Source organism: Fringilla coelebs, assembly GCF_963513975.1.
Source record: "Fringilla coelebs genome assembly, chromosome: 12".
Taxonomy (NCBI): domain Eukaryota; kingdom Metazoa; phylum Chordata; class Aves; order Passeriformes; family Fringillidae; genus Fringilla; species Fringilla coelebs.
This window is the reverse complement of record NC_140038.1, coordinates 10,577,798-10,590,813: the sequence shown is the minus strand read 5'-3', so window position 1 is coordinate 10,590,813 and position 13,016 is coordinate 10,577,798. Positions and strand designations below refer to the sequence as shown.

Below are 13,016 nucleotides of genomic sequence, written 5' to 3'. Positions count from 1 at the left end.
ATTTGTTCATTAGGCAATGGCTGCTTCTGAGACTAGAAACAGAATTTGACTTGCTGTAGTAAAAGCAGGATAATTTCTAGACTTCTTCAGGGACCAGTTTGCCCACTTTTATTCATGAGGTAGTGAAAACAAACCTTCCCACTCTGCAGCTCCTAATGCTCTTTCTGTATTGGTGGCCTATTTTTCTGCTTGAGGACAGGGAGGGACCATTGAGTCACACACAATCTCGTGCCCTCTTCCTCCTCCTCCTCTCATTTAAATATTAATATGATGAATTATTACTAGAGTAACAGCTGTGCACTACTCATATCACAGCAACATAACCTTCCCCTCCTCATTGGAGCACAGCTATTCCTGACTCGTGGTTTCTGCTTGACCTTCTCGCTTCTTCTGGATGACTTTTTAAAAATTACTTTGTTAGTTCTGGTGTGGTATCATTACAATAATTGCTTGTTCTGTTCTTTCTGCTTAAATATTAATGATACTGAGGAATTCAAAAGATAGCTGCAGTAATGGTAAGTTAAATGTCTGTGTGTATTCTCCCATGAGATCTGTTTGTTTAGAGAGAAAGAAGTGTAAAGGTGAATCTTTCTAACTAACAATTAGAGACATCTCTTTCTCTTTGAGAATTGCCAAAATAATAATATATTGTCTTTTATAGAAATAAAATAATTTCGTATTAATCAGCTAGTGTCTCTACATAAGTCATAGGCATAGCTAACATTGTCCCTAGAAGTACTAACATTGTCCCTAGAAGCCCTAATGCATTGTATTCTCTGTAGATAAAGTATGTTAAGAAAGGCTGCTAATAAAACCACGAGACAACTCTGTATAGACTGCTGAAAATAAATGTTTGGCATTGAATAAAGAAGGAGAGGGAAAGATAAAACACCACCAGTTAGCTCAGTACAATTGGAAATAGCAAGGTAAAGCATTCCTGGGCAGATTTTGAAATGTTAGTAGATGTTAAGTTTTGTGGGTAAAGGTCCTCTCTGCTGAGCACCTTTTGCATGGGTTTTGTGTTTGTGCATGTGTGTGTGGTTTACAGACCCACAGGTTTTCTCCTCCTTGAAAATGTGGCTCCTTGGGGTACTCTGATGTTGCAGAAGGGTTTGTTGGTTTCTGCACCACTGTTGTGGAGAATGTAATGCCAGCAGGAGTGTAGGAATCAGGTTTACTGGATTGGCTTGTATTTAGCATGGGATGGAACTCTTTGCTCTTGTTGCTTAGGAAAAAAAATCTGAAATGCTCTTACAAAGACTTAAAAATTAAATGTCCATATTTTCCTTTGAAAGTTTTCATTTTAAAATTTTGTTTTAGTAAATTGTTGTTCTTAAAGCCAAAAAAATACTTGAAATTTTAATAAAATATTGTTTTATTGCTTTATTGGGGGGGGGGGGGGTGGTAAGAACTCATAAATATAATGGGAAACCTAAATATCTATCCAAATTTAAAAATGATGCTTTTCTTTTCCCACCCATTATGAAACCAGTAGGAACTCTTTTTCCCTAATCAGCCTTGCCAGTGACAAGAGAAAAGGAGGCAGGAGGGCTCTGCTGCCAGAGAACTCTTCCCATTCAAAATCAGTGCCTAAGCCTGTGCCTGTCTAGGGGCTAGGGAGAGGAAAGAATGAAAAGAGAGTACTGCAAACTGTGTTTCTAAGTCACTGGCTGCTCTGATACAACCCTAAAAGTAGTGCTGTAACTTCTGAATACTTTTTCTACTGTTTTTTTTTTTCTGAACTAGTACCTAGTGTGAACAAAGAACCTCATCCTGACTGTTTACAATTCTTACTGCAGTCAACAAAAGTAAAACCATGAATTGAGACATGCTCAGTACCACCTATATACATATATATTGAAGGGTTTTTCCCTTTGTGTTCTGTACTCCTAAAGTTTCTTAAAGTTAGAAAAACTTTTGTTCACTCAGTTTACCATCCCCATCAGGGATGTCTTAATTCTCATGCATGTTACTTGGCAAAAATGCTGCTTTTATAAAAAGCCTTGACAAATTTGTAGCATATGCCCCAGATAAAATCTCCTTTCAAACAGTCCCGAGATGATTATCTGCAGTGATTGCAAATGAACCTTGTAGCAGGCTCATAACAAGTGTCCTCGTGGACGGAAGAGAAACCTGCTGTCAGAACTACAAATAATTTACGTAACCCAATTTAAAGCTCTAACAAAATGTTCCCTGTTAAGAGGATTGTTATACTTAACGTGTGAGATGAAAATGCTTTCTGAAGGTCAGGAATGCGCAGAAGATAGATTAGATCTCTTGAAAACACAAAAAAATAGGTTTTTACCAGGAGTTTGTCTTCTGTCAGACTTTCAACTTGGCATTCTCAGAAACTTACATAAGTGCAATTTTATTCCTGTAAATGCTGTGTTTGCTCTGCAGAGGGAGAGGAGCCTCAGAGCTTTGAGGAAAACACAGCTGAAGGTAGACTGGAGACTCGGGTTATTTTCTGTATATTTCAGATAGATTCTCAGGTATATTTCACCAGCAGCAGCACAGATAAAATCTTGTTTTAAAGAGCACAAGGGTGGTTTGGGGAAGTATTTCCAGGATTCTGCCTGCACGGATGCTGGAGGGCTCCAGGCAGCCTGTGCTGCTGCCGCTGCTGCTGCAGGTGAGCCAGTCCCTCCCGCAGCAGTGGCTGTCCCGCAGGTGACAGTGGGTGGCACTGGGTGGCCTCACCGATGTGCTGCAGCATTAACCCCTGCAGCAGGAGGGCGGGATGGGCTGGCTCCCCTCGAGGTGTCCTGCTCACACCTGGTGCTGCTGAGGGACAGAGGGCTGGGACAGCCTCTGCTGAGGCTGGACACGGGGGCTCCGAGAGGCACATCCAGCCCAGGCAAGGCAGCTGGGCAAGGAGTCCTGCTCTCCTGCTGCTCAGTGCCTCTGCTCAGTTGGGACTTGATGGAAAACTGTCAAACAGAGCCCCAAAGCCTGACTTCAACACACTGGAAAACAGCTTTAGGAGGTCTTGTTTTTCTTAATAGGATTTAGGGGGTGAGGCACGACTTGGAATGCTTTTCACATAGGATACAATGGGAAGAAAATGAAATTACAGCCTCTGTAACCATCAGAAGGCTGGGCTAATGTTGACATTCTCCTCATCCCCTGCATACAGTCACATGTAGTTTCTGTCCATCTCTCCACAGCCAAAACCTGATATTACAGAGAAGCTGATGATGGAGATTATTTAAGCACTTAGCCTCTCCTCTCCTGCACTCCCCTAAAGGTCTCCCCGTTACTCTGTGTGCCCTGCCTGCCCTGGAACTGGCTGTCCCACAGCCTGCAGCAGCTGCACTGAGCACTGTGGGGCTGCACCGGCACACCAGGCAAGCAGCAGGCTCTGCCTGGGAAGAGATGCTGCGTGGCCTCGTGTTAGAGCAAAAGAATAGGAAAAATCTTTGTCCTGGAGAGTGGGATATTTTCTTACAGCCTCTTGCTTTGCACTGCTGAGGGTCTTTTCCCAAAGTAGGTTTGTGAAGGGGAAGAGAAGTTTGCACAGGGCCCTCTCCATCCCCGCAGCAGGTGCCCCGCAGTCCCTGCATCCCCTGCTCCCCCAGCAGCCTGTCACCCACCCACGGGGAGGGCACTGACGGGGACATTCCTTCCTCACTCTCTGGGCCGCTTCTCTTCCTCCTTACCGCCTGCCTGTGCAGCAAGGCTCTTTGGCCAGCACCTTCCTCGAGAGCTCGAGGCTTTCCTGGCGGCGGTGGGAGGAGAAGGCACAGGAGAGGGGCGGCAGCCGTGGGAGCTGGTCTCTCCGTGGGAGCTGAGCTCTCCGTGGGAGCTGTGCTATCAGTGGGAGCTGGGCTCTCCGTGGGAGCTGGCTCTCCGTGGGAGCTGTGCTCTCCGTGGGAGCTGTGCTCTCCGTGGGAGCTGGCTCTCCGTGGGAGCCGGGCTCTCCGTGCCCTGCTGCGGGACACCGTGCGAGCGCCCGGCCGGGCGGCACTGCGGGAGCGGGCTCACGGTGTCACAGTCGCACTGCCAGCCTCCTCTCGGGGCCTCGGGCAAGGTTCGTTTGATAGACCAGCACTTTGCTGACGGCTGATTCTTCCGATGGAAACATTTTTGTGCCAGGTAGATTTCCAAATCTGAACTTTGCTGTAATGTCTCACTTATTTTATAAGAACCGGGGCAGAGGAGACCACTGATTTTGCCCTACTTAAAAACGAGCAAAGAAAAAAAAAATTAAAAGACTCTTGCCTTTTTCAGAAGAGGAGGGCACTCCTGAAATCCAGAATCAAAAATGCATGTTTTATCTTTCTTGGTGTTCAGGAACTGGAGACCTCAGGTTTTGCAGCCCGAGAGATCTGTTCGCAGATGAATTCCCGGGCTGTGAGTGCTGGGTGTGCTCCAGCTCACACAACTCCTGAACAGAAATTTTCCTGTGACTGCGTCCACAGGCTTCTACAGAGTATGTTGGGATTGGGCACCTGAATTGAATTGAAGTGGACTGTTCCTCCCATGTATTGCTTTTAGTGGCTCCCGTTGGCTCCAGCAGCCACCTGACTCATGTGGAAGAAACAAGGACCAAATAGGTAGGGAACTTTTCAGAAATAGGTTGGGAGAGAAATTGGTTGGGAGAGAAAGCTTGTAAAAATGAGATTTTAATTGGACAGGAGAAAAGAAAATAGGAAATAGGAAGAAACTTGGAGAAATGAGACGGGCTCTGAGAGGGAGTGGAGAGACTGGCAGAGAGGGTGTGCAAACTCAGGGTGTACAACCGGGGGCTTCTGGTGCTGGGCAAAATCAGAACTGCCTGGACAAGGCCTAGAATAACTTGTGAACTCAGAATTCAGAACTTTGGGGATCTGTACTTGGTGCCAGGATCAAAAGTGAGCTGAAAAGTTGAACAATGAAATAAAGTAAAAAACCTTTGCAAATTTTAGTTCTAGTAATCTTAAATCTGCTATTAAGGGCTATATTGACCTTGTTCTTTTGTGACTCGGTTCAGAACAGTGGGAAGGATAATATTCTGATATTCTTTCAAATTGTAGAAATTAATTTAATGGTGATTTGCAGATCCCTTAAACCCTGGTGGTTCTGTGCTCAGAGTGGGGCAATTTGTGATGAACAGAACATAGGGTACTATGCTGATTTTGGTTTTTGTCAGTATCCAGTTGCTGGTAATCAGGTGAACACTGTCTTATGCAATGAATGAAGGAGAGCACTGAGCACTTGTGAGGGGAAGAGGGAATATCTGCTCCTTCAGTAAAGCTGTATCAGAGCAGGTAGAGCTTGTTCTGATTACTGTGACTGTCATGCCACATAGAGCTCCTTTCCAAGGTCAGAGAAGTTTACTAGCTGTCATGAAGACCCATATTCCCATGTTCTCCTGCAATCTGAAACATTTCAGCAATCAAAAAGACCAATCTTCTTGTTCCTCTGTGTGAAAAGGTTCAAAAGTTTCTATTACTGCCCTGCTGCTTCCCTTGATTCCAGCAGTCCCCGCAGGCTCTTTGTTGATGTTTCTTAGTTGGCATCCTGTTCAAGCCCTGCCTCTGACTCCCTGCTGCCTAGCAATGATTACACTGCTATTGTTTACTAACAAACCTCTTTGGACCTGGGATGATAAACACGGGGTACAGGGCAGTACTTTGATCGCAAATTGTACATGCTGTCCTTGAAGCAATTTTACTACAAGCAAATGAGTTGCCTTAATTATTGAAACAGGGATATATTATCACAAACCATAACAGTCTCACTTTGCTCTGTACTTCGAGGAAGTATCTAGATAGTCCATGAAATTGTGGAAATACCAGCTTGGGTAGTCTGTCAGGAGAAAATAAACAGCTGACATCTCGAAACCTTTGTTGGGCTGAGGGGAAAATCACCGCCTTGGTTTTGATGAAGACTGTGCTGGTTTGTGAAGTCTTTGTAAAGCATCTCTGAAAGACAGGCTTGGGAGGGTTAAGTCCTCCTTGGAGCTGCCCTTTGAGCAGGATGGCTTGGGCAGTGGTAATAAGATTCCCAGTCCAGCCCTGGCAGTATGGTTTAACTCTGAAGGCAAGGGCAGAATCTTCTGTCTGTCCTTGATTTCTGGGATATACCTTTTCCAACACAGAAATCAAGGATAGACAGGCTGTCCTGGAAAAGTTAACAGCAAGAAGAAGGGAGAGGTTTTTAAGCTGCAGTCTTACCCCTCTGGGCCACCATTTCAAGACACAGGAAGAGTTTGCTCAGTCTTGTCTGGTGGCTGAGCTGGTTCTTTATTGCTTTGGGCGGCCATGCAAGAACTGCCCCAGTGCAGCCTGGCCTTGCCACTCCCACTGCTGAACACCAGCAAGAGGGTTTGCGCACCTGACCTCTGTGATCATAGGTGCCAGGGGGCACAGGAAGGTCTGTCAGCTGGTTTGTGAGCTGGGGACATCAGATGACACACAGGAACCCTGCAGCAGCTCTTGCTGTCCCCCAGGGCCGTGCTGGAGTAGGTCATGGAGCATAAGTGAGCACTATTATCGTGCTGGAGCTGATTGCTGCTGAGTTGCAGCAATCATGAGAACCAAGTATTGCAATCAAAGCTGGTCCAAAGGTTGGAACTCATCTTCTTTGAGTCATCTTGATTGCTTTTTTTTGGGAGTGTCCTGATTAAACAATACGAAGAAATATGAGATAATGGTTAGCAGCTTTTGGTGTTTACTAAAATAGGTTTCTCAGGAATTGGTTTTATTTTAATTGAGGCTTAAATAGGTCTCTGGAGTTTCATAAAACACAAAGAGTGAAGGAGGAAGATATTTTTCTTTTCAAAAAATATAATTTTAGGGGCATGGGGTATCTCTTAAGTTCTCATTTAACATTTGAATGTTGAAATTTGCAGTTCAAAACTGTTTAAAGATATGCTGGAGATAAGAAAATGCTGACGCACTTATAAGCAGAAGATTTCTCTACCTCTTTATCTTAATTCCAGCTCACTTGCAGGGCAAATCTTGCTATTTCTATAAGGAAAGAGCCTCTAGGTATCACCCTTCAATGAAATATTTACCTTTATGAGATAACTTTCTGGGTGAGGACTGCTTCTCAGTGCTTCCTTAACACTGGGGTGTCCAATGGAAGTATTTCTGACAAGAAAATTTGAATGAAAATCCTCCTGACAAGGAGAATTTCTGACAAGAATCAAGGTCATGAAGGTCAGTTGCACCAGCTGGCACTGGAGCTCTCATTAAGTTCTGCAAAGGCTGACAGCCTTGCCTACCTTCTCTCCTGCTCTGCTCTCCTGGACACACTGTATGTGTATGTGTCAGTATCCACTAGCAAGTGGATTTGTTTTTCTATGCTGCAGTGTGTACATGGACAGATGTATTTCATTTGTATAACCCTTAGGTGAAAAAGTTTGGGATGACCCAGTTTCAGTACTGTTGTACCTCTAAGAGAGGTAATAAATCTTACATTTCCAAAATAACAAAGATTCAGTCAGATTTTATGTCTTTACTGGGAAAAAAAAATTGTTCTTCTAAATTACAGAAGGGTAGATCATGGGTAAAATGACTTAGTACAAAAAATGTGTAATGTATTATTTATTCCTTTCCTAGGTAGGAGTGCTTCTAGGCTCTTCTGTCTGTCAGAAGAACAGATAACTCAAAAATCCTGGGTAGAAACCATCCACTCCTGAAAGTAGGATGCCTCTGAGCTACAGTCGTGAGAGGGATCAAATATGCCATTGTCTCTTGAAGTAAAAGCTCAGCAGAAGTGCCTGCTGATGCTGTGTCTGGGAGAGAAAGCACTGGGGCTGTTGTGGTGCTATGAGCTGAGCTGTGTGCCCGGTGCTGATGCTCCTCCTGTGCCCAGGGCAGAAGGGAGGAGGCTGGTCCACACCTGCTTGGAGGCCCACACGGTGCTGAACTGCACTGTGGGAATGCAGAGGGCCTAAAGGCATCCCTCTCTGAGTGACTGACTGAAAAACAACCTGCTGGGGAGGTACACTGTGTTGCTCACTAATTAAGTAGTTCTCCATGTGTAGCGTGTTGTGCAGTCATCCACAGTGCCAAAGTATGGCTGAGAGGTGCTTCCTGCAGCTGGGAAAAGGAGCCAGCTGGGTACTGGAGGTGAAGGCTGGAGTCATTGTGTTCAGGTTACATCTGTTCAAAGTTTTGTCATAAACTTAAGAATGCTGAGAGTTTGCCCCTATTCCAAATAAAGCATTTATTGGGGGTTAAATTATTGGGCTTTATCTTCATGGGAGCTGATAGAAACAGAATGAGACCAGGACTTAATGTTCCATTCTGTATTACTGCTGCAAAGAGTTCTGCAGATGAGATGAATAGACACAGCTTAACCTCTAGGCATCTGTTGTTGGAGCCCATTTAAAGCACTTTGAGTTGGAAGAGACTTTGCTGAAGCTAATGGGAAATGCCAGGGTAGGAAGATGATCCCAGTGTTTGGCACCAGTCAGAGCCTGGAGAACTTCCAATGTGTATGTTGGCATTTGTAGCATGTAAGGAGAATGTCTTTTCTCCCCAAGAGTAAAAGACAAAGCGAGTTTAGACAATTCTGGTCAGTTTTTCCTCTTCAAAGGAAAAATTAATTTTCTTGTTTCTCATTGTAGTGCAATTGCAGGCAAATACTTTTTGCTTGAGTTGTAATAAGAGGTCTTGTGTTTCATAAGCCTAATACCCTTTGTAGTAAATGATGCTTCTGTGCATTAATTCTTTCCCCCTGTGCAGTAATCAGTGGTGCAAGTCCTTTCCTCAGCACTTCAAACAGTTGTCTTCTGTAGAGTGGCCTGAGATCTTGCATCATTTCCTGTCATCTATCCAAAGCTATTTATAACACGTCTGCTGATTCTGGCACATAAGCAAAACCCAGTTTTCATGAGAAAACAAATACTTTGGAAATGAAATCCCTTCCAGCAAGTGTCTCAAAACTGCTGAGAAATCCTGAAACAACCTTGAAAATGTTAATGAAGGCTAAGACATAAATAGTCTTGGGGAATATGGGTAATTGAATTGTCCCATATGTTTTTAGTGGAAATCTTTAGAAATAGATAGTGTAAGATATGCTGAGAAAAAGTTGCAGAGTTTTAAGGGAGAGGAGATGTTTCCAAAATATGTTTGTTAGTGAAATGAAAACTTTGGGTTTTGCTGTCTGACAATACAACAAAAGTGATTCAAGGTGGCCTTTGCAAGGCTGAGTATTCGCCGTATAATTTGATGGTAGATGTTCTATAAAAAGTCCCTACTTCTTGATATTTCTTAGATTTTCAATCTCTTCAGCTTCAGGAGACTGACTGGGGCAGGAGTCTGGCTGGGACAGTTGCAATCATTACTTGAAGCAGTGTGCTTCCAGTCAACCTGCTGCTTTTGATAAGTGCTATTTTGGGACTCCTGAAGAAGGGTGTTGGCCCCAGCCAAAACACACCCTGAGCAGCAGAACTGCTATCGGCCTCCTGCAGGCTGCCCTGACCCTGCAGGCACCGCTGGCCCTTTATCTTTGGCCATCCAGTGTGCTGCTTGCCTGTGAAACAGCTGCATCCGTGAGCTGGGGCACGCTGGGGATCGCTGTGCCAGGAGCCAGTGCAATTCCAGGATGGCCTCTGCCTGAGCAGCCACAAAGGCACAGCTTCTTAAAGTGCCTCCCAAGGCAGTTTGTTTCATCCTCTTTTCACAATACCCATGTATTTGTGTTGAGCTTTGCCCCCTCTAAATGCATTTCAAGAGGATTCTGGTGTGGATGAAAATGTTAGTGAATGTTAGTCCAATTTTTTCTTCTCTGTAAATGACAAACTCTGCAGCACCAGCTGTATTTACAATCACACCAGAGGCTTTATCTCTGTAATGCAATAGGAATCAAAATGCTACATGTAGGAAGGCTTGCAGTGCTATAAGAATGAACAAGAGCAGTTCTGCATAGCAATATGTATATTTTTGCAATTAAATGCGATAGTTCTACAAAAACACAGTATTGTTCTATATAAATCCATCATCAGGCATTCATAACTTGCCCAAGAGCTGACATATTTTCCAGTAGGGATCCAAAATCACATGTATTTTTTGCTGAGAGGACCCAGTCCTGTTTCCAGGGAATCTCTCTACCTTGGCATACTCAAGGTACTACAGATATTTAAATAATATCTGCTGCCTTTCAACTTTAGCAGCACTTCAGCTAATGCAATAACCAGCACAGAGGCCTCAGACAATCATGTTCTGGTGCCACTTCAGTTGGCAGATGTGCTCTCCTAACCACTTCACTTGAGGTTTTGGAGGTGGGGATGAGCATGGTGCCCTGCTGAAGGTCTGAATGGGGAAGAACTATCACACACTGAATTTTCTTGCACCTGAAGTGCTGGGACAAAAACATTTGGTGCTTCTTGTTTTTATCCCACACTTTGCCTTGTCCTCCTGTAGAATATTTTTCACCAGTAGATTCACCCACTGACTGGATCTACAGCCTGACTCCAGCACATCCCCAATGTCCCATGCTGGGAAGTTAGAAGGAGCTTGGGTCACTTGGAGAACCCAAGTACGAAAATGTTGGTACCTGTCATCCTTTAAAAAATTAAACTAACACACATACCGTCTCAATTGCCTACCTCAGTAAATTTTTCTGCATGTTTGCTATTCTGTGCAGGCTATCTCTGTGCAAGATAAACTAATGAGGAAATGATGAAAGGCTGAGAACCTGGGAGAGCTCCAGCCTTACACACAGAGGGCTAATGCTTCAAGTGATGACCCAGCTACAAGGCAACTTTTCTAAGCTTTCCTCTTCTCTCTTTATTGACATGGCTTTGCCAACTCCTGCTTTGGGCAGCCGCTCTGCCCTGTGCTGAGTGTTGTTTAAAACATAGAAAAAGGAGGCATTGGAATTGCCTGCCTGAGTGATTTTAAGCAGGGGGCCTGCTGTACCAAAGTGTCCTAGATCACTGATGATCTACCAAGGAGGAAGAATTACTTGTTCTGTTTTAAGTGTTTAATGACTTTTTGTCCTACAGAACTTCCAAAGTATGTCACACAACCCATTTATTTCTAGCCTTAAAGTTGAACATCTTCGGTGACTTCCTTCTTCCACCTCCATTTGCCCTCTGTACTTTGCTGCCTCTGGTTTGAATTGGTCTCTGTTAATGGTCTGTTCTTTTCCAGTCTGTCTGTTTCACGCAGGAATGCAGACCTTGGGATATGTTTTTTTCCTTTATTCCAAGTGCTCATTGTAGTTTTCTTTGCTGATCAGAATGTACATGGTACAAATCTTGCTCTGGCAAAATCAGGTCCATCCAGGTGAGCCCAAATGAAGTGATAGTGTGTTGTCTGTGCCCACAGAGCTCTGCCTACCACCAAGTAAACTTTAACTAAAAAAAGATCTTGACACAAACATTTGTTAAAATTTTCTAAGATGGCAACTTCTGTGTGGTGATCTGACAATAATGCTGATTAGAATTATATTTTAAGATTTATTGGGAAATTTTTAAAGTCTGCTAATCTAGAGAGTGAGTGCTTGCTAGAAAAATCCATTCGTGTTAAAAAAGAACAAATAAAAAAAACCCCTGTGTCCAATATGGCAAGGTAGTGTCTGACACTTCCAGGAAATGAAGGTGCCCAGGAAATGAAGCCACCTGAGCTATTGAGTTGCCAGTGAAACTCAAATTTATCTGGGTTGTTTGTGCTGAACATCAACACTATGACACTAAGGTGGAAGAGCAATTGATTTGTAAAGGTTTTGCTTAACACCTGCAGAGAAATAGGCTGATGGGAAGAGGCAGCAGTTAAAGGAGACCCAAACAATTAAAAACTCTTGGGATCTGTGCCAGGAAAAAGAAAACTGTATTTTAGAGCTCAGAGCACGGATAAGCAGGAATAAGCCAAGGAGGCCGCAGAAACTGAGTGTTTCTTGAACCTCTCCCCATCCCATTTTAATAAGTAGATTTTTTTCCTTTCAACTCATCCCTATTCACATGTAAAATTTATCTTGAACTTTGGTAAGAAATACGGTCAGTCTTTAAAAATCTATCCTAGGACACATTTCCCTTCTTCTGGGAGAACGTGTAAGTCAAGCAGTGAAACTGAGACAAAAGCCTGGAGCTGCCAAGTTACCTTGGGCAACCTTTTCAAACCGTCTCCAAATCTTTCTTCCCTTGCCAATCATAATGGGTGTGGACACTTAAAAATATTTCGTTCCCTTTTATGCCACAAGTAACAATTCGCACACAGGACTGAAATATTACACTGGAATTTACTTTTGATCTTTTTGAACTTGGATATAATAAATGAATCATTGCTGCAGCTCTAATTATTTTTTAATTGCTGGTCTTTATGACCTTTGAAATCCAGTTCTCTTCTTGTTCTGCGTTTCACTGACAGTTAATATTTGCCAGTGTTTTAGAATGAGTTGGTACCATCTAGCATATAATCTACATGCTATGAAATTGCATTCTTGTGGGAAATGGGGAAAAAACTTGTCATGGTAATTTATAGCCTAATCAATTGAATATTAAAAATCTGAAAACAGATTAGCAATTTGCTGGATTAGATAGTTATAAATTGCCATAAGACACACAACTCTCATGTGTATTGTAATTCTATAAATGGTGAGGCTGAAGACAAGTAACATTCCTGCACCATGCTATTCCTTTTGCAAGATTTTCCTCTAGATTGAAGGATCTCATTCACTAAATCCTACCACAAACTACATTCCTGGAATGGGAGAAAAGATTTTGGAGGGGAAAAAAAAGAATGTAGTTCATGACTTATGAATCAAGAACCCAGAAACTGGTGGCACTTCTGGGCTGTGGGAGATTAATAAGTGAGTGCGTGCTACCCAAGTGAGGAAGCTTTCTGCTTACTGCAAACCTCCTCTGTGTTTGTTAAACTACTTTTCAAACAGTCTGGGCTGCTGCAGAGCAAACTCCATGGATGAGCAGCTTCTCTACCTGACCGAATTGACACTGGGGATATTGGCAAACAGTCCCAATGGACACAGATTATGGGCCTTCCAGGTGCTGTTTCAAGGATGTAATATAAAATTTTTCTTACTTCAGCACTCTAGAATCTGAGGATCTGCTTGCTCTTTTG

General features: G+C 43.4%; 1 protein-coding gene across 3 annotated transcripts in view; it reads left to right on the top strand.

Moving 5' to 3' along the window:
• Positions 1–309: 309 nt before the first annotated feature.
• Positions 310–13,016, top strand: part of MAPK6 (mitogen-activated protein kinase 6) — a 28,346-nt gene continuing 15,639 nt past the window's right edge. Inside the window, exon 1 of one of the 3 annotated variants that reach the window (XM_084214096.1) lies at positions 310–515. The gene's annotated coding sequence lies outside the window, so the exon portion shown is untranslated. Of the gene's footprint in view, positions 516–4,073; positions 4,096–4,538; positions 4,557–13,016 lie in introns of those variants that run through there. The other 2 variants (XM_084214098.1, XM_084214099.1) reach the window with 2 other exon arrangements.